Source organism: Pinus tabuliformis, chromosome X, assembly GCF_031772625.1.
Source record: "Pinus tabuliformis cultivar Carrire ecotype Pingquan chromosome X, CPIR1, whole genome shotgun sequence".
NCBI classification, from domain to species: Eukaryota; Viridiplantae; Streptophyta; class Pinopsida; order Pinales; family Pinaceae; genus Pinus; species Pinus tabuliformis.
This window is the reverse complement of record NC_142308.1, coordinates 1239028902-1239051645: the sequence shown is the minus strand read 5'-3', so window position 1 is coordinate 1239051645 and position 22744 is coordinate 1239028902. Positions and strand designations below refer to the sequence as shown.

At 38.3% G+C, this 22744-nt stretch overlaps 1 pseudogene across 1 annotated transcript in view; it reads left to right on the top strand.

The window, feature by feature from the left end:
* LOC149144444 (nudix hydrolase 19, chloroplastic-like) overlaps positions 1-22744 on the top strand; it is a 216527-nt pseudogene that overhangs the window by 131192 nt on the left and 62591 nt on the right. The window contains exon 5 of the transcript XR_016264228.1: positions 21225-21317. The product of XR_016264228.1 is annotated as a nudix hydrolase 19, chloroplastic-like (transcript). The remainder of the gene's footprint in view (positions 1-21224; positions 21318-22744) is intronic.

Genomic DNA, 22744 nt, shown 5'->3' with positions numbered 1-22744 from the left:
ACAATGGAAAGTGGTAAGTATGGAATAGGGATAGATGGAACTATACTATCTCAATTAGAGTTCTCCAAATAGTGCCCTCCTATACCCATTGGGCCATTAAGGGAGGCCCCACTATACTAGAATCAAAGATTAGCCCCCCATTGAAGGTGAGAGAACAAGATCACGGTCAAAACCCATCCTTCTTCCAGGTCACCTCATAATCCATATCAAACGCCCAAATACAAACAAGCATAAGCACCCAATTGCAAAATGAATAAAGTACCTTTTGATTGGAATCCCACCTTTGTCCATGTGCTCTTGCAGGAAGGGTGAGAAACGTATCGCTGATGCAGGTGGCAGAGATATAATGGCACGTCATTAGCTAGTTGTGGCTGTCAGGGGCTGCAGTGCTAGCCCACTAGATGTGAAGAGTAAAAGAAAAGTTTTCTCCTAAAGGGTTATCCATTTTGATGGGTAACGGGCCAAATTATTCTTGTGGGGTCGAGTTGTTGGTTCCAATTGCTGTATTTTTCTTTGTAAATTCTCTGTGGGTTGAAACCATGATTTTCTAGATTAATAGATGAAGGAGAATTGTTGTGGGTGTTTATTTTTTGTTATGTGTAATTGATCTATCTCTTTTGTTTACGCTGCATATTTAATTTTCTAGAGTTAAAAATACCGGTGATTTTATTTTTCAACAATTCAGAATTTATTTGGTAAAATAAATAAACTCAGAATAAAATTGTTGTGAGAAAAGAAATCTGGGCTGTTATTAGGAGATTTAACAATAGGACCCACTCAACATGTGGTAGAGATTGGGCCATCCATCACCAAAAGTGTTCTACCAATCGGATCATTAGAGGCATATACATTGAACAAAATCGCCACAACTTACTACTTAGGACAATTGTCATTCACAAACATTGAGCCATGGGATCCTCCCCTTTGTTTAGAATATGAGGAACTAGCCAGGAGGATATAGTACAAATAGCCCCTCATTTTCCCCCCTCATGAGAAGTAGCAACATATTTACCATTCCAATTGTGCATCATTGAGCACAACTTGAAGCCAAGGGCTTTTACTTCTTCAAGGAAGAGCACATCAGAGTATGGATTGGCCATGACAGTTCTAACATTGGCCTGTCTCTCATCACTAGAGGCTTCCTTAACATCATAGGATGAAATCTTAAACTTCATGCACAACTGTCATCAAGTCAATGCTTGAGGACTCTGAATGGGTTTTTAACAATAACAGCCTGGAGGACTGTTCAAAGAAGCATGCAAATGAGTTGATTGATTAGGTAGCACACTATGGTGGGAAAATTTGCTGCTGCTTGCTGAATTCTGCTGGCATTCTATTGGCACCCCTTGTGGCTGGGTATTTGTTTTATCCCCGACATGATGTACAGGCTCTGTTGTAACCTCCAGTGACAAACTTTACTGATCACTCCTGCTTGGCACCCTTTGTTATCCACTGGGGTTGCAGGTGTTATACCCTGATTCGACACATGTTTATTCTGTTTTCTTTTTTTTTGCACTTGGCAGCACCGGATTTTCAGTAGGCTTTGAGGTTGATGTGGTGGTTTTGTGTTTTTCAGTGGGGACATTATGGGAAGATGGTGTGGCATGTGAGGTTTCTTTAATAAATGAGAAGGAAATAAACTAACAAAACAACAGTCAGGGAGATTGAGATACAAAACCTTTTGCAAATGCGTGACACCATTAAACAAAAGGCATATGTTGGAAAGGAGCTGTCTCAAAATATCCACTTCCACACAGATTTTAGCATTAGGCAAGAAAACGTGAGAACCATGCTTATCCCTCAGTATTAAGGGCTTATTTATAGGGTTCTTATCCATAGTGGATTTCACCATTCTCCACAAATCATAAAACAAAAGGCAAAATTATAAATTTTGCAAAGAGAAACCAACGTATTGTTTCCTTGCTTGCATAATTATTGGGCATTTCCCAAGTGTTCTGATCCACAAATGTTTTCAGTTTAGGAAATCCCTCTGAGCTAGAGGATTTCATATTTTTTGTTCTCTCCTATGGAGGGCTTGATGTTTCTCCTTTGAGTTCCTTGTCCAGCAAAAGCATGAAAGGTCTTGTCTTATGTGCCAAGTCATCAGAGCTTTGTGTTGTAGCTGCTACAGCACCTCCAAAATTTTTGACCTCATCAAATTTTGGGGCCCCTTTTGACCATGTTTTTTTATTTTTGTTTTTGTCTTTAAGGTCATTTGAAGTTTGTTTGAAAACCTCCTAAGTGTTCAAGTCAGTCGGGTTTGTTTTGAAAAGTTCTCTAAGTAATGGCACACTTATCCTCACAAATCAAGTGCTCTTCTCTTTCAAGCGCACTTTTGTTCGGCAAGCTAGCGCACTTTTCAAACACAATACCATCACATTTTCTAGAAGCAACTCCAATGCATCTTTAAACACTAGTCTACCCTTCTTGTTGCCAGAACATGCACCGGACGCACTTCTTTGATCTAGCACTAGTGCACTTTCTAGTGGCAAGTTGTCACCCTTGTCGCAAAGATCTGTGCTAGGCACACTTTTAACCTCCGCCCTAGTCACATGTGTGGCCATCTTATATAAAGAGCTCAGCCGCAAGAGCTCATTAAACACTCATTCCTTTCATTGGAGCTCTGTGCACTTCTGGAGCACAATGCTAATCTATCACTTATCATAGGCACGTTATCTGTCGGGTAAGTCCCTCCTTTGTCGCACTTGGAGTTTGCATTCGTTTGTTGTCGTTTCAGTTCTTGCATGTTGGTTTTTAGTGCCCCTTTGCATTCCTAGATTGTTGGTATACTTGTCATATGCTAATTGTATATTTATGTGCGTGTGTGGCGAGTCTTATTCCATTTTTGTGCGCTCTCTTGCTTCCTTTCATTCCACACTTAGTCGATTTCTGGGCAACCCCTTGTTCTAATACCTTGCGCCAGCTCTAAACACTCAAACCTTTCAATCTAAAGTATCAATGCATTGCACTCTCTTAGCCAATGGACTCATCAAACCCTTGTTTCCAATGGTTGCGCCATGTGCCCACCTCATAGGGCCTCTATTCATTGGCAGATAATGTACTTCCAGAACCTAGTCCCAACCTCCCTGGCTCCTTGAACCTGCACCATGTGCCCATCACTTCCAGCTTGGTCTTGATAGTGCACTGCACACTTTTAGTAGACAAGCATGCCAACCCTTGGCCCTCGCAGATGCGCCATGAGCTTGACTCATAGATCCTCTCTTAGTTTTGGCACACTGCACACTCGTAATGCCCAGACCACTAACATCTACCTCTAGACCTTGCACCCTGCGCCAAGACTAAGATTTCTTGATAGTGCCAGCGCATTGCGCCCTCTCAGTGACCAAACCAATTAAGCCTGCCTCTAGCTTGTGCGCTTGTGCCCAAAGCTAGTGCACTATCCCCCTACAATTAATATCTTGCATAAATAAACAAGGTAGAGTAGGTGTTTTTGTGAGACTAATTGTGTGCTTTTTCCATGAGTGAATTTCAGTTCCCAGGTACTACAGATCCGAAGCCTATCAGTTTATCATCTTCTACTGACACCATGCCTCCAGTTACAAGGAAAGGACCAACAAGAGAGGCCACTGAAAGCAATATTGAAGGTGTTGTGGACAGTCCAAAATCCAAAGCACCAATCCTATCAGACACAAGATGCTTCATAGAAAAGTCCACCACCTTGACATGGTAGATGATATTTAAAGACTTCATCAAGAAGGAGTTCCCAGAAGATCTAGAGGACAGGGAAGTGTATATTAATGTTAAAAGGTCCAGATTCTACAAGATTGCTAGCCGATATCCAATTTTACCTTGTGTAGAGGTAATCGGGTGGATATTGCAACATATTGATCCTAAAAGCATGATCCTTAGAAGTGAAAATGGACAAGAGCTTGCCACATACCAACCCCATGACCTTCATTCATATTATAAGTTTTCGAAGCCGGAGGAATATCTGAATTCAAAATTCTATGCTGCTTTCTCTCTTCAGTATTCCATGGAGGACATTCTCAAGATCTGGTGGCAAGAGCCAAGCAAGTTTCGCTAGAAGCCTGATGGGATTTACATAACTAAGTCATTGAATAAAGTATATCAATATCTAATGGCCATGTGTTGTAGGCTGTATGGATGGGAAAACACAAAATTATTTGAAGAAAGATGGGTCTATATGGTTTACCCATGTGCTATTGAGGGAAAGATTTTCAGTTGGTTTGACAAGGCGAGCAACTCGAGTTCTATATGTCAGCCTACATGCTAGATGGGATGTGTGCCAAGAATGAATTCGCGGGTCTGGAGTGGAAGTGGAACAAAGAGCAACCTCCTGCCCATCTCTACTGCAAGATATTGTCATAAACTAGCTATAGGGGGATGTATGCGAAGATAATTGAGCAGTTCATTGCACTGTTATATCATATGATTTTTGGTATTGAGGCACCTTGCATGATCGATAAAGCCAGGGAAGCCGTAGCTGAAGTTGTAGATTGGTTCACATCATCTCAGGGTACATTTATCATGGTGTTCAGAGCTTATAAGAGTCCGCATCTTATGTTGAAGTTTGTAACAGATAAAGTGTGTAACAATCTTGAAATAAAAACATGTAATTAATTAGATTAATCATGCGATTTATAATCAATACACAATTTATCGATTAATTAACATTAAATTTCAATAAATGAGTGTGAGGAGAGACAACTTACCTGTGGAACACTAGTTGAATTCTGCTAACTGCAACAAAGTCTTGGGGATGACTCTCCACTCAACCGTAGGCTCAGTTGCACAAAATCTTGCTACAACTGGCCACCCCCGAGCCTTCAATCAACGTGCTACTGCCAGGGAATCCTTTGTCTCACAACACTATTCTCCCAAGAGAATGGATGGTAGAATCATGGAATGATGGAATGCCTTTCATCTTCCTCATCATCTATTAAATAGAGCAAACATTGGAAGGGGAACCACATGCACACACTCCATGTGTCAACATGCAACTTTACTGCTTTCTTGTTTTATTCTTTTGTTTTTACTTTTTGATAGCTTTACTAATTTTTACTGCTTTCTTGTTTTATTTCTTATTTATATTTATTTAGAGCATGTAATTAAACTATTTTATTATTATTTATTTACTATTACTATTTTTTTATTTATTGTTTATTATTTATTTAATATTATATTATATTATTTATTATTTTTATTATTTATTATTTTTATTATTTATTATTTATTATTAAGGGACATTACATAGTCCCCCACTTTAAGGAACTTCGTCCCGAAGTTAAGTTGAATTATTTATTATTTTTATTATTTATTATTTATTATTAAGGGAAATTACATTTATTTTGTTATTTATTACTTCATGTAACAGTCCTGACACCCTCTGCTGAACTAGTATAACCAGCAGGCATCGAAAGTTTCACAACACCCTGGAAATCCCAAGGAATCTCTATCCTTTTTCCCACTTTCAGACTTAGGCATAAGCCTCCTCGGTCTGTATCCTAGTCCAATGCTGGCCCCAAGGCTCGTGCCTGACTCAAACCTCATTTGCCCCCAAGGCCCCAAGCCAGGCATCCGGTACAGTGCTCAATGTCTCCAGGCATCTTGCAAGGTTGGCCCACTCCCTCCACAACTCACTAAGGCGCACAATCCGAGGCATCGAAGCCCTTACACCCCTACCAGACTTCGGCATCCCAATACAATATTGGGCATATAGCCTTCAATATCAGGCACTTGGCCTCCTCAAGATGGTCCCATAGCCCTCAAGAGCTATACAAGACAAAGGAACCACTGGCATATGTAGTGTTGTTTGAGTTTGTCCCTAGCCCATATGGTGTTACATATTCTCCCTCACAGGTATGGGCTCCTTTGAGATCATCAAATAAACCAGCCCTCTTGGCCCATTTGTGATTACCTGTCAATCACCACATCTCAACATGCAGCCAATGCATTAGCTATACCATCATAGTATCATAGAAAATAATTCACATGCCAAGTCTGGCATGTCATCAAGAGAACTTTCATCATTGTTAATCGCAACATTATGAATAATAATGAACTGCATGCTCATGCATGTCATAGATTTGTATGCAACTATCACATGCTTCACCTCATGACATACATCATAAGTTATAACATCAAATATTTGCATCAAAAACATATCATGACTTCACATAATAAATGAACCACATGTCAATAAACCTCATATTATAGCATCATAATTCCTATGTCACGTTATGCATATCATATCCATCATGAGTATTCAACATTAAATACCTATCATCATGTAGTATATGAATATGTCAATATACCTCGACATAACATCATAATGCTTATGCATATCATCATCATCATAAGGATACATCATCGCTATAAGAATCACATGTGCATCATTATCCTCATACCATCATATCATGAAACCTCATCATAAATATGAGAATCATCTCAATACACATAAAATATAGAACAATAATACTATAATCATTCTTATCATGAATCAATTCCATTTCCTTATATAAACAATGAATACCAACTATGAAATAAGATTATTCAACGTCTCCCTAGGATCTAGGTTATCTCACCAATCTTATTAGTGTCATGTTTTCATCAAGACATTGATTACTTTTTGATAATCATTCCCAATTTTTTTTTCCAACTACTAAGTTGACCAGGTCTACTCATTTTAAGTACATCATTAAATTTTAAATGAGCCTCATCATCTCGAGCCATAATCTCTCATCATGTATTATTCCTTCCTCAAGGAAATTTTAGTGAAATTCATTGTAAAGATATTACTGGTTGTACAATCATTCTTTAAATCATCAATATAAAATTAAAATTCCATGGTCACTATACATATTCTGCTTATCCAATGGCACACATACACTCGATCGTCCTTGTTTAATTCTTTTGTCATGCTTAATCCACCTACATGAGGGCATGTTGAACCCTAGGGATTTATCCATCACTTGTGTAATTGTCATTGTTCATCCTAAAAAGATTTTCTTATCTCATCAAGTTCCCACTTGATCTCTTCTCTTATAGATTTACCCTTATTCCAGCTGGGATTCTTCTTGGGCTTCTTCTTGTCAATTTGTGCATAATTCTTCTCATGGCCTTGTTATAGAGTTTCTATTGAATTTCCTTCTTACTCTTCATGTTAAGAATTTTCTCATTAACTTCATAATTTATTTCTTTGCCAAAAAGTAAACAATTTTTATGCTTGATCATTCAAACCTTTAAACATGTATATTCCTATAACTTATCAACTACACCAACTATGAGTGATAACTTGCAATATATAAACACCATGAGAAAAGTTGTTACATCTATAATCAATTGACGAAATCAAGTCCTAATTGGCTAATGATCAAGCTTACCTAATTCAATAAGGGATAACATATTATTAGTTATTCTTCTATCAACAAGGTAGAGATAACTCTACTTGGGTCAAATGTAAATCTAATCTAATAGTGTTAGCGATATTATGGCTAGATCAAGGAAACCCACATGATAAATCAATTTTACATCCTAACTTAATAGACAAGTATACCTTATGTAAGAATCAATATTTTTAATCAAAACTAAAAGATTGAGTTTCCAAAAAGAAACCATGGTTGAAAGAATAACATCCCATCATTATTTTGAAACATGATCACTGTAAACGACGATTTACTTATATTATTGAATGACATAAGTTGTTTAATTTATCTCTCATCACTATCCTTATCTTGTTCAATGCCATGAACAACTTGGAATTTTATCCATTTGCATTCCAACACAAGATGAGGGCATGGAATCTTAAACTTTATTTTATTTTTGGATGAGAGGTTGGACTTGTTTAGATTTTCCCCTACATTGTCCAAGTCATTCTAATCATACAAAAAATCTACATACATAAAGTTTATGACTTCAAACAAAAGCTCATGATATAAAGGAAACTAAAGACTTGCTATCGGCCACACAATAACCTAGAGAGAAGTTTATTCCATCTTAAATACCTTGAATGGAAAGGTGAGAAAAAGAGACCTTATTTTTACGTACCGTCACATGGTGCGGCTTAGCGGTCTTGGTTGTCACATGATATTTAAGGTGCTTGTCCATTGGTGGGTCGAGGGTTCAGATTCCTCCCATAACTTATTTAAAACACATATCCATGGAGTGGCTGTCAGCGGACAAGCGCGTTAACAATGGGATGGGTGATCCATGGATAAGAGGACAGATGGGTTAATGGTGGAACGGACGGTCGAGGAAGGCGTCCAACCATTTGTCGCGTTCGTTGCGGACGGAAAATTTTGGATCAGGGTGGAAATTCAACGCACCTTGTGACAGGTAGCACAATATTTAAGAGACGTGTACTATTGAAATTTCAATGGGAAATAATGGTGTAGCCTGTAGGTATTGTCTGATCTTAAGCACGAGATCTGGAAAATGACGGCCAGCTTTTGCTGAAATACGACGAAATACAAATTCCTTCGTGGATTGATCTTTGTATATTTTCGACAGAAAAGAAAATTCGTCATATATTTAATTTGATAGATAGAAACCGTTAAGACTCTTTGATACCGGGAAGAATCATGATTGAGATGAGTTTTTGATATAACTGCGATTAGTTTTCAAGAGGTTTGGGATTTATTTGAAATTTTTTTTGAACCCTCGAAAATTTTTTAATTCCTCAGAAACAGAATCATAATCCAAAATTCCAAGTAAAACTTGAATAGGACCATCAAGTTCCACATTTACTGCTGTTAACACCCTGTAACTTGCTCTTTAGTAATTATCTGTCTTCATTAACTGTTTTGAAATGAAATCGAACCTATTTAAATGAACTCAGGGTTGGAAATTGGGTTATTAAATTTGGGACATTTGAATCTTCAAAAACAGAAATTAACCCCCTTCAAGCATATATATATATTCTGCATCACGGTGAGTCAAAATAACAATTAAAAACATTGTCACTAGAACAAGAATTATTATTGCAGTCAATATTAGAGATCTTCAAACGTCATCAGCAACATACAACTTATCACTATATGCAATATCCAAGTCTCGTTATATTGCCAAAGCTTTTATACATTCGGCAACTCGCCCAAAGAGAAAACAGACTGAGGTTTAGTGAAGAGCTATTCTGTCAAAGCAGTGATCTTTGCATACTACAACACAGTCAACCCACCTATTTCTATGCTTTGTGCAATCACCATAGATCAAAGAAAACTCACAAACTTGTGCATTCAGCGAAATAGACAGTCACACTACTGGCAACTCGGATAAACCACTATCACTTCGGCTTTTCCTCCCTCTACTTAAGGTGAATCTAATCACCACTAGGGGTTTCCCTAAATAACACTCTTAAATGGCATTTCAGTTCGTATCTGTGCTGCAGGGAAATACCCTGTTTTCGGCAGACGTAGGATAGCTCTCAATGTAATATAGGTATAATGTACTGGAATCTCCTTCTCATGGATAGACAAATCCATAAACTAATGAGTTTGTTACTAATCATCAAACTATTGTTTCCATCATGCAAATGGAGCTATTATCAAAACGAAGCACGTATTTTCAGACAGTAATAGAACAGAGGAAGCTCTGAAATTAGCGTGTTTACTAAATACATGGACAACATTCAAATAGGGCAGCAAGAAGACAGAGTCACAAATCTGAAACAGAATTGAGATGTATTTTCTTTGAATTTGAAGAAATCACCCCGGAATAAAAATGGTCCTAGCTCAAATTTTGGTTATTTATTTATGTAAACACCAATGTAACCAGATACATAATCCTTTGACAAGTGCTGATGGCAAGTATAATGTTCAGAAGTCAAATTCTGAGGCAATTTCAAAGTGGTGAAAGTGATTCAAGAATCAAAGGCAAAGCTTCCCACTTGCTATCTCAACTCTAAAATCATCATATAGCTGAAAATTTTCGTTCATACATTTGATCAAATAGTCTGTATGCATCCATCCTGACGGGATAGTGCTAAGTTATGGTATGTTCTATGCTTATAACAGTTTACTTCTCTTTCTTATTATATTCCACGGATTAGCAATCACATGTACATAAAGTAAAGTGCAGATAGAACATTAAACGATCGACAGAAAACAAGCCAAGGCAAGAGACACAAGATGTGGCAGCTAGCCAGGGACAAACCCCACAATGTGTGGGGAAACCCTTTGATCAAATTTTCTTTATCTTCAATAATTCAGCAGAGAGAAATAGTACAATAAATCTGATTCATATCAGCAGTAGCAAACCCTAGATCAGTAGCATCAGCATTAGCGGCTTCATTATCAAACTAGGGCAGACCATATCTCACAAACCGACAGTCGGATTGACTTCATTCCACCACCAAAAGTTTCGGCTTCCAAAGGAGGTTCAGATGAACCTACAACGCAGTTCAGATGAGGAGATCTTCTAGGCCACGCAAGTCAATCTTTGCTTCTGCAGTTGCAGCTTCAGTTTCAGCAGTTTCCGGCTTCAAACTAGGGCAGTCGATATCTTGCAAACCGTTCGTCGGATTGACTTCATTCCACCACCAAAAGTTGCGGCTTTCAGAGGAGGTTCAGATGAACCTACAACGCAGTTCCAAAGAGGAGATCTTCTAGGCCACGCAAGTCAATCTTTACTTCTGCAGTTGCAACTTCAGTTTCAGCAGTTTCTGGCTTCAAGCTAGGGCAGTCGATATCTTGCAAACCATTTGTCGGATTGACTTCATTCCACCACCAAAAGTTGCGGCTTTCAGAGGAGGTTCAGATGAACCTACAGCGTAGTTCCAAAGAGGAGATCTTCTAGGCCACGCAAGTCAATCTTTACTTCTGCAGTTGCAGCTTCAAATTCAACAGCTTCCGACTTCACATGTGTGAGAGAGAGAGACGTGATGAGATGAGTGAGTCCAAATGAGGAAAAGTCCTCTTATATTTATACACAACGTTGGTGGGTGAATAGATGCGACTGTTGAGCTTCTGAGCCTACATGAGTTGTAGGTCGGCTTGATAATAATTCCATAATCAAAATAAATTCATATCTCCATGAATACTTATCGGAATCGGATGATCTTTATATCAATCCTACACCTCTCGATGAGAGGAATCTAATAAAAATATTATTAGCCATGAATAAGATGACCCACATGAAGTTTTGCCCTGGTTGCCAATTTTAATAGATAGTCACAGAGATTTCGCTAATCTGAAATAATGTCCAAATATAACACAAATGAAGATATATGCCCAGGGATTTGTTATGATTTGTCAATGTTAATGCCCATACCAAGACTCATGCTACAACTGGCATATTCTTCAGATTTATTAAAATACTCCAAGAAATTCAAAAACTGTTGTGACACATAGTTATGGAACTATAAACTTTTAGGCATAGAAAATAGACATTCTAGCTTACAAATTTGAGTCTAAACCTGCATATAAAGTGGGCATTCCAGCCTACAAATTCAAGCCTAGTTGTTGAGCAGATGCAAAGTTTTCAAGAACACATTTCGTCAAATGGTTAGCATGCAACGTCAAAATCAGTAATTCCTCCAATGTTTCAGCTTGAAAATTAGACTCTAACTTTACATACCCATGCTATGGCAATTCATGATGAATTTAGGAGTGACCCCACCCTGAATTCACCAATTTAATTCTAGAAGGCAAAGGATATGAGAAAGTTTGATCAGATGCCAAAAAATATTATTACGAACTGCTAATAGCACATATGCTCTGAATAATCCACACACAATGAAGTGAACTGGGTCCAAAGAGGCATCAATTCAAACGAAAAATAATTAACAAAGCCATTCAAATGCAACAAAATATGCACATGCGGGTCAAATGAGTAAAATGAACGATAGAGAAACGCCCTAAATTTAAAGAGATACTGTAGGCTCAGTTGCATAAAATCTTGCTACAATTGGCCACCCTCGAGCTTTCGATCAACGTACTACTGCCAGGGAATCCTTTGTCTCACAACACTATTCTCCTAAGAAAATGGATGGTGGAATCACGAAATGATGGAATGCCTCTCATCTTCCTCACTATCTATTAAATAGAGCAAACATTGGAAGGGGAACCACATGCACACACTCCATGTGTCAACATGCAACTTTACTGCTTTCTTGTTTTATTCTTTTGTTTTTACTTTTTGATAGCTTTACTGATTTTTACTGCTTTCTTGTTTTATTTCTTATTTATATTTATTTAGAGCATGTAATTAAATTATTTTATTATTATTTACTATTTGTTTACTATTACTATTTTTTTATTTATTGTTTATTATTTATTTAATATTATATTATATTATTTATTATTTTTTATCATTTATTATTTTTATCATTTATTATTTATTATTAAGGGACATTGCAAAGTGTGGTCATGCAAGAAGTTGGTTACCTTCTTTGTATAGGATTATCTCAACAATTGCAGAGGTCAAAGATGTCACCATGGCCCATTTTCCCTCTCCAAATAGGGTCATATGAACTGATAAAATTAAAGGTAGCAGAGACAAAAATTGAACTTAATCACCTCAGATTCGATGAGATGGGTTATCACTGATACAACCCTAGAAGTATATGCAAACAACATTGTGCAAAGCTGAGGTATGTCTTGGGCATATGCTTCTGTCTCCTGGGAGGACAAGGAAAAGATCAAGAACCACGATAATGCCTCTAGAACAGTTGGACCAGGTGAAGAAGCAGGCCCTTCTAACACAACAAATGTGCCAGATACGCCTCAAGAAGGGACTCAACGGGGAATGGACACTTTGGATAATGTTGAGTTGAAGAGGAAATAGGAACAAGACGCTGAGGAGGAGAGGAGTGAGAAGTTTAAAGTTGATTCAAACACTAAAGGGACAATTGAGGCAGAAAGGAAAAAAAACTTGGAGAGGCTAGAAAAAAGAAATAAGAAGAGCGTAGGCATAAATAAGAGCAAGAAAAGAAGAAGCAAGAGGCTATGCAAAAGAGGAAAGAAGAGTTGGAGAAAAGGAAAGTAGAGGAAGCTCTCAACAAGCAACAAGAGGAGGCCCTTCAGAAGAAAAAGGGAAGAAGAAGAACAACAAATATTACAACTCGAAGAAGAAAAGAGAAAGAAACAAGAAGAGGAGGAACTAGCAAAGAAACTAGAAGAAGATTTGATCACTCACGAGACAAATGATGAACAGGAAGAAGACGATAAAATAGCAGAAACTAAGTTGATCGTAGTGTTAGTTTTTGTAGCATTGGATGTGTTCTAGCCACGAAATTTTGTGGAGGCTAGAATACAGGAGATCTCCAAAACCTAGAAATCATTTCTGGAAAGTACACCTAGAGATGGCTTAATTACATTATTAGTCGATTTTTAAATATTTCCTAAGTCTGAACTTAGGGAATATGGTTAATTAATCAAAATTAATCAAGTTAAGGTGTGAATGTTCTAGAAACTCACATGCATCGACTTCAAGTTAATCCTAGGCATCGATTAAAATCTAATCTTGGTCGTTGGAGTCCCAACAAAGGATTATAAGAAGAAGTCGATGGGCACTTGGAGAACACACTTGAGAAGTTCAATTTCATGAGTAGATCGATTTCCAGAGTAGCAACAGTCAGTTGCTGGAGAGAGAGCCAGAGATCGAAGCAGTGAGTGAGGGGCAAAGACAGTGATCAAGAGGAACTATTTTCCAGATCCAAAGAGGCAGCAACAAGTGAGTCGAATTATCCCAGAGAGGCAGTGTTGAGGGTTAGTGTAGTTGCTTTAGTCAGGCAATTTGATTTGGAGAGAAGAAAAACCGTTCTCAGTTCCAGAGGCTGGGAAGGAGTCCCAAAGAGCTGAAGAGACAATTTCCTCAGCATCCAAAGGCAGAATGACTTCATCAGAGCCTAGTCCGAAGCAAGTCGTCCAGTTAGCTACGCAGAGGTTGACATAGTGCTCTAGGAGGCCAAGTTTTTAATAGGGAAAGTTGAGCCAGAGATTGCTTGTGGGAGAAGGGTAATTCCCTTCAGATTTTTCTCAAATTTTCTTGCTGTTTGGATAGCCAGTTGAGCATCCATAGATGTAATCAAATTTCACTGTTGCATAATAAAATAAAACCCTCACTGCTGCACTGGTTTTCCCAAGTTGGGTTTTTTTGGGGACATTGGTCCAAAAATAACTGTGTAAATTTATGTGTGTTATAACATTTCTTCCAGCGTTTATTTTTCCACAATTTTATTTGTGTAGGTTGTAGTGTGAGTTATTCAATATTTGTTGTAGGAAACAATAAAATATTGTTAATTAAAAATAAAAATTAGGTGAATAATTCACAGTTGCTGCAATAGGGTTTTGGGTTTCAGAATTTTCACATGGAGCCCCTTTGAAGATCAAGCCACCAACCCCTCTTACAGGTGGGCACCTTCCTTTCAGTGAAATGAAGATTCCATCGCCAGATGAAGATAGAATCATGGACATCTCCAATTTCACATTTGATGAGCTCAAGGATAAAAGTATTTAGGTACGAAGGAGGTGTTTTCTGAACGAGACAAATCGACCAATTTCTATTCATACAGAAAGAGTTATTGTGTTGAACACAAAGACCAATCGAAAAGCTCTTGCTTCAGCGGGTGCAACTTTTGCAGTAAGCACAGAGAAGAATGTTGATTATCTTAAGCGCAAGAAAGAATAGTTTGAGAAAGAGCTGGCTAGTGCAAAGCAACAAATAGGACAATTACTCATTGAAATTAGAGGATGTGTTCCGCAAGTTCTAGCATAGAAGGCGTTCAATCAGCAATACTGGAGGAACTCAAGCCAATGGAAGACACGCTGAAGCAAGTTTATGAAGAAATGGTTATATTACACAAAGTGATGGCGCCTTTGTACGAGATCCATACAGGATTACAGGAAAACTTGAGAATCTTGAAGTTGGCTCATACAACTATAGACACGATCCAGGAATGGGGTGCCAAGTACTTAGATGCACCTGCATTGTTGGCTAGGAAAGGAAGGATTGAAGCTGAAATGGACAAAGTGGAGATGAAGATGCATATACAATCCTTTGATCAACTTAATAACCATATAACCAACACTATGTTAGCTTATATGCGATTACACAATGGATTGGAAGCATTGGTACGACTACACAAAATACCTTCTATAGGTGCACCCGAGGAAGTAAAACATAAAGATTTTATTAGGCAGGAGTTGAAGGAAGTTCTAGACCACATCAGACATGTGGCTACCTAGAGTGACTTAGAGGTGACTAAGGAAATTGTTCTACAATATATAGGTGAGCCAATCAAGTTACATATGAGGCTAGTCATGTTGTGGAACAATATACAAGTAGGTTCCAAAACCATATTCCCAGATGCCTTGGAGGGCAAGATGAGATACAATCCAGACCTACCGCAAAAAGTCGAAGGCATAATAGTGGAATATAAAGCTTGGTATCAATACATTACAATAGAGCTTCATGTTGTTGAGAAATTGGGAGGCTTGCAAATTAGATTAGATTTCTCTTTCTTTGATAACTGCTTGTGAATTTTGTTGGCTTCTTATTATAGTTTATTATGTTCTTCTTCATCAAACAATTATCAAACGTACAAAACATGAAGATCACAAAAATAAAAAGAACACAAGATATAGGCTCCAAGCTAGGGCAAAACCCAGAAAATTTTTCCTTATAGAATCAAATCAAAGTGAGATATCCAAGACCCATGACTACAGAAAGACACCAACCTTCTAGATGCCAAGTCAAACCCTCCTTCTGGACAACAAACTCATCAAAAACAAGAGACTAGCAACCAATCTTCAACAAGAGATGTGATAAGGCAAAACTTCCACAAATTTGACATCAAACCCTTTCTTCAATTTCAGACTTCGGCCCTCCTCTTCTTTGCTATTATTTTCTGCGATATTTTAGACCAATTAATGTGAATTGTGTGTATCCAAATGGGCTCAACCCACCCTCTTTTTATACTGTCCTAAGGTGTTCGAATAGACATGTCCCTTGGGGTAGGGCCAATTTGGCATCTAGAGACAATTTTGACCCAAATTACATATTTTAAAAATCTTTTTCTAGGCTGTAAATAAGCCTTTGACTTTGACCAATACAAATAATAATGAGCATGAAAAACATGCTTCAATAAAATAATAATTTGACATGAGCATGAAGCCCATGCTTAAAAACAATTTTTCTTTTTCTTCTTTTCCTTTTTGCTTTTTATATAAAATACATAATAATACAAATTATGAAGATTGAACCTAATTACACTTTGCAACACATGTTATAGTGGATGAATTACATTTTCCCCAAATATGAGCACAAATATGTTTATTTATTCTTTTGCATTTTGCCACAATTTTGTGAAATGTAAATTTTGTAATGAAAAATATAAAAAATATGTGGAAGCCCAAAAGTCACATGTGGAATGTGACAAGTCACAAGGAAGTACAAACGACATACGGAAGCTCAAGAGTCATGAGGGAGCTCAAGAGTCACATGGGAGGTGAAAGGTCACCTCATTTGTTATATATAGATCCTCATAGCTCAAGCAACAAGACTTTTAGCCTTGGCTTCTCTTGCTAGCATAGGAGAGAGAGATCATTCTTTTGAGAAGCAAGTTGTGGCTTAATACTCCACTATTGGAGCAAGTGTGATGGTATTGTAATTGCCTACTTTGGCGTTTCCACTTAATCATTTGAAGCTCAAAGAGTCGGACAACCTTTTTAGGCATGTATCAAAAGCATTGTAAGACTTTTCTTTTAATGGTTGCGGTATATGTTTGTGTTTACATGTATTAAGGAGAATGTACTACTTTGTTGTCTTTAGTACATATTCTAATTGAAATTGCATGTCCTATTTGCTTTTCATGATCATGGTTATTTGAAAACTACTTTTCAAATGTGTTACCGCTCAAACTAACAGGGGGCCTAAAAGGGACTCCTAAAGGGGCAACTGCTAGATCAAGGGCAACAATGGAGACTTAGCTCACTGTCACATCAGCTAAGACTCCCTACTATTTATGGACTTTCACTGATGGGAGGAGACCAGGTATGATAAGGATCACAAAGATGAATAGATCACATATAGGATGAAGGGTGATTCTAGAAGCCTATTCACAAGAGAGGCTCAAGATTGTGGGTTGCTTGTCTTGGAAGACAAGATGGAAGGCTCTCTAGGAAGGGCTTGGGGAGAATTTTAAGGGTTAGGTTTTGAGTATGTGTCTTATAAAGGAGATCCCTAAGCCCTAGAATTCTTGTGGAAACTTGGGTTCCAAGCAATCTTTGAAGAATTAACCTTGATAGTGAATGGGACCACATGGGACCAAGTGGACTCGAGGTGAGGTCAAGGGGATAGGATTTAGCAACGAATGATATACTTGACCTAAGTAGGGAGGGGGCTTGTGATATCTCAAGATCTCAACATCGGAATCTCATGAAATTTGGAGGGCTTCTTGAGGACACACCAACGCAATTGCGGACGAAAAATTGAAGTATTTGGAGGGCTAGATTGTGAGATAATTGATGCCCTAGGTGACCTATGTAGGCTAGGCCTAGAAAAAGAGGGGAAGGTGAAAGAAATAAGCTTTAAAGTGATCACCAAAGGAGGACCAGTGCTTTTTCCTTTGGGAGAGATGGAGTCATGGAAGATTTAGAGTTTGGATTGATTTCCACTTGTTAAGGAGGCCTAAAAGACAACTTTGTTGGGCATTAGGGCTTAATGGAAGTAGCTTCAAGGTAATTTATACTTCGTTCAACAATATTTGGTGACTTTTCAAGACAAGGATGTCTCTAGGAACATTCATTCATTCAAACATAGCCCAATCATGATCAAATACTATTTAGAGATTTAATTTCCACAATTTCGTTCCAAGAAAAGCAACGAATTAACCCCAGAATAGTGAAAATCCCAATATCATGAATGCAACAACATAAAGAATCAAAATAGCATTAACATAGTACTTACATGTAAGAAGAATATATCCAATCACCAAGATATGCCAATCATAGAAGCTCCAAGACAAAGAAGAATAACCAAACATTGAAATTCATCCATTCATCCAAAAAGTCTCATCCTCAAAAGATAGCGAAAATATCACAAGAAGATATGATCCAATCCAAGACATGATACAAATGAATTCATGTCTCTCCTATTTATACACTCATTAGGAGTTAGAATTACCTAATTTGAGCCTACATTAGCTCATCGACTAAAAGAGTGTGCAAATAACTATCTATTGCTGACAAGCCCACTAAATTAGCTCACAAATAATATAGTAAGCCTCCCAAGAGGTCGAATGATCAATAATGCATGTCTTTGGGCTCTCTAAGAAACCTGATGAAGTCCATAAGTGCCAAAATGATGAGTTGGACTTCCAAAAGTAATGGACAAGGGGTTGGCCCCTTGTTCTCCACATAATAAACATGTGGTGCTCCCAATGGGTGTGAGGGCACAAGTGATGTCATGGGTCTCCAAGTAAGTCTAAGATGCATGCAAACCATATGTAAGGGCTTAGATGATGGTGTAGGTGATGCCACATCATCCTACAAGTCCTGGGTCAGCTGCCAAGTGCATGGTACATCTGTGGGGCTAGCTGGGCAAAGGTGAACTAGGTGCATCTTCCTTGTCCAATAGGTGAATCTCGAGCAATCTATGAACATCTCTAGGGATCCATGGAGTGTTGTCTACTGTTGTGGAGGCCTATGGCTCTTAACACACACCCTACATGTGCCAATGTAGCCCTCTGGAGGGTTAGGGCCCCGTATAGGGAGACCAAACCCAAGATGGAGACCACTTGCAATCCTGCATAAGATCCAATGCGTACCCTAGTCTTCCAATATAACAAGTCATCAAGGAACTCGAGTAATAGAGTTTACAAATCGTGGACCACAAACAATGACTTCATAATGGCCTGCCCTTCCACAATGGGCTTTGGCATGTGCTTTTGTCTCCAAACTCCAAATGGGGTTAACCAAGTATTCCATTAGGTGGTTTCTACTTTTAAAGGGGATAATATGTCCAAGGTACATCCTTTAAAAGGTGGTGGCATGTGATAAAAGGGTGAATAAAGAACGGTATGAGAAGGGGCAGCCTTGGGCCACATGTTAGGGTACAAGGGTATCTAGTAGAAGGGAAGCCCACACTTGGGTATATAACGTATAGAAAGGAGCAATCGTGGTACATGAGGTGCCCCGACCTTGATTTTTCCACCCTTCTTTATATTCCTTTTTCCTTTATATGATTTTTCTTTAATTAACTGCTCGGGGCTCAAACAGTGGATACCCCCTTTTAAGGTAGGGTGGTTCATTGCCCACCAGGGGTTGGGACAATCATGGGTCCCTATATAATGAAGGAGGCTCATAGAGTCTGTCGGAACTAGGGTGATGGCTATGATGATGGGGTAGAGCTCTTGTATTGGCTTTTGTCCACGTGCTAAATGTGTTTGTTCCGACCATATTTTGCATTTTGTGGTACATTTTCCTGTTGAATGTGGCCAATTATGCTTTTACTTTTCTTTTTAGCTGCATCAACCTCTGAAGCATCATTCCAGCCCTGACCCAAGGTGGGGGCAAGAGGAAGGGGAGAGCTAGCCCTATGTGGACCTAGTGGAGGAATGTGGACCCAGGTGGGAAAAATGATGAATGGGGTTATAATGAGTGGAAAGGGGGCAATATATGTGGATGAGGGAGCAGGACCACATAACCAAAATCAGGGTTTCCGATGAAATACCATCCCTAAAGCGAAAGGGTTAGTAAAAGAGATCCCATGGGACTAGAATCCAAGGTTAACATCCTAAAGGGGTCTAGGGGACAAGAGCACAAATCTAGCCCATTTTTCCCGCCAAATCCCCCCATTTATCCATGTCCATAAGTGTCCATGATAAGCAGACTACAATACTCAATTACCAAATGACAAGGCATAGTTGTAGGTTTGGGAGGCCCACCTTCAAACATACGATCATGGAAAATGGGTGAGGGACTACATAGTTGGCTCAGGTGGCGGAGAAGTGGCACAACAAGCTAGTTGGTGGTTGTGAGGGGCTACTGGCTTCCTGTTGAGGACCATCTTGGAGAAATTTTTTCTCTTAGGGATAATCACCCACAAAATGATGCATACCAAAATGAATCAATGATTCTTTACATGTATGTGTGTCTTTATTAGATTAATGCTATCATTGCTCTTCTAAAGGCTCACTCTATTTACTCTGTTCGTGGAAGCACCTTATATTCATTATAATTGTATGTCTCACAAAGCTAACATTTCTTGCTTGTCTCAAAAGTAATATGAATTTGATCTTATGTTGCAATTTTTTCCCAAGGCGTATCTTTAAATTCACCACAATGGCGGCCGGGGCATCATCTTGGATGGGATTCCCACAACAAACAGTGTAGAGTCTAATTGGGACTTTATACCAGGGAGATCCCCTTCGTGTTGGTGGATTTCCACCACCGTCAACACTTTCTTATCTATAGGGCTTATTTTTTCATCAATAAGTGCAGCTTATTCCATCCTAAAGTGCCTCTAGTCTTAGTTGTAGCTTTTCATCCTTTTATCATTTAGAATTTTTGAAAACCTTATCCACTCTTCTGAGAGCTTTTAAAGTCCAACAGGTTTTATCTTGTCATCAAAATGGTGGAATCTTATGTTTTCCCATGTTTATTTTGAAAGAAATGCTAACTAGCATCTATGCCAGGTTTGTTTTGAATGATTCTTTCCATTATATGGTCTACTGCTATATGCTATGTTTTGGAAAAGGTATAAGATTTTATGTTTGCATTAGTACAGTCTATGTATGTTGCAAGATAAAAGGTTAATATATGAAGTTTTTTTAAACATAAGTCTGTGAAGCACCTAGAACCCATTGAAGAAATTCCTCTTTCTTCCTTGAATACTGAAGTTAGTTCTATAGCATCGAGTGTATGCTCTACTGGCTAATTGTTTGCTCTCATCTTACTTCTGTGTTATTTGTTAGACCTGAAACATTAGGTTAACTGCCGCATGAAAGGAATGGTCTGAAATCATTGCAAATTCAATATATAAGAGAACTAACCTTGCACAATTGGCAGTTATGTTTTACAAATGCAAGATACGATGGACAAAAGAGAACTTATAGCATTTATCTGCATTCATTCACTATGCACACTACTGAAAATAATTTCAGAGAAATGCCTTCAAAAGCAGTTCATTCTATTTCATCTATTTGGTCCTTTTTTTCTTGTAATATTGTAATTGGTTGTTGCATTCCTGCTGGAAACTACATTACATTTTCTTTTATGTCGCTTCTGACAAGATTAAGTTTGCAGTTGGCCCAAGCAGTATGCCATGCCAGTTGATGGTGGGATTTTTTGCATTTGCCAAGTCCTTCGATATTTGTGTGGATAAAAAGGAATTAGATGGTGAGTTCTCTCTTCCTTACAATTTCGCCTTTACTTGCATTTGAAATGTATTTTTTTCAGTTTCTGCTTCATCAGTGTTCCTTTGCCCTGCTTTTTACAAACTTGTGGTAATTTTAAGGCAAATATGGACCGCAAATGAAAATGAAACACATATCCATGGTAGAACAATTAAATACACGGACACAGTCAGGTTAATGGAAACAAACACTTCTAGCATTTGCATTACCACTGGATTAATTCCATGTTGAAAATATTAGCGAGAAAAGGGTTCCTTGATTTGTGTCTTAATCATAGGAGCCAGAACGAGTTCCTTTTTGTGCATGATTCGAGTTCCTAAAAATTAGGAGATTCCCTATAAATTAGGACGAGTTAGGATGCAGTTAACTGATGTGTTGAAACTTGAAATTGAAGGTTGAGTTCTTGATTTTCTAGTTTGAGTTGATTGAGGAAAAGCACAAGTGATTGAGTTTCAAGTGGTTGACTTGAAAGAGGACGAGTTGCATGAGCAGTTAACCCATGCTAACACAATCAATCACAAAATCATTCCTTAACTCGAAATTCACTAATTTTAGCCATCCGAATTTCTATAAAGAAGGAACAAAGGCACAATTGTATTCATTCTTGTATGCACCAGTTTTGTGTGTAAACTTGTAAGTAAACGTGGCAGGAACAAGTCTTGTGCGAGTTGGTAGAAGGCAGTTTTCCCTTGGCTCATGCGCTAGAATTAAGGAACTAAAGGATCAGCTCTTGCGCAAGGAATTAGGGACTTGTTTCCTTGGGTTGACGCTAGGAATTCAGAGCAGAGCAGGAGGAAGGGAAGAGGGCAGCTTGATCAGCATTCTTGCAAGGGTTTCATGCTTAGGATAAGCAGGGAGAAGGGTGTATTCTCTAAGTGAAACAGTTGTATTTGTAAGAGATCAATTGCTCAGTTTCTATCAATAAACAAGCAGAGGGTTTTCCCAGTTGGGTTCCCTATAAAAATTCTATCTTGAATTGTATTTATTTCTGTTCCTATTCCACTGCAAATTTGAAGTAGAGAAATTCTGTGTTTTAGTGAAAAGAAACTAGTTTTCAGTTTTCAGATTGTTCACTACAGTAGATCAGAATTTTGTTGATTTTCTACATGGTATCAGAGCATGGATTAGAATAAAGATAGCACATCTAAGAACAACTTGTCATAGAGGAGGAATATATCTGATTAGGCTGCAGATCTTTGGAGCTTAGCAATGGTGAGAACGAGTCCTGGTTGGTTTGTTCTTGTGACTGTCTAAGAGCCGGGTTTGGCAGCAGAGCAGGCCGAGTAGAGGAGGACAGATTTGTACATTTTTTTTTTGTGTGGATTTCTCAGCTACATAAGCCAAGATTTTTCTGTGTATTCTGGAAGGTGGGGCGAGCCTTGTAGCCTTTGTTTTGGAGGGGCTGAAAGG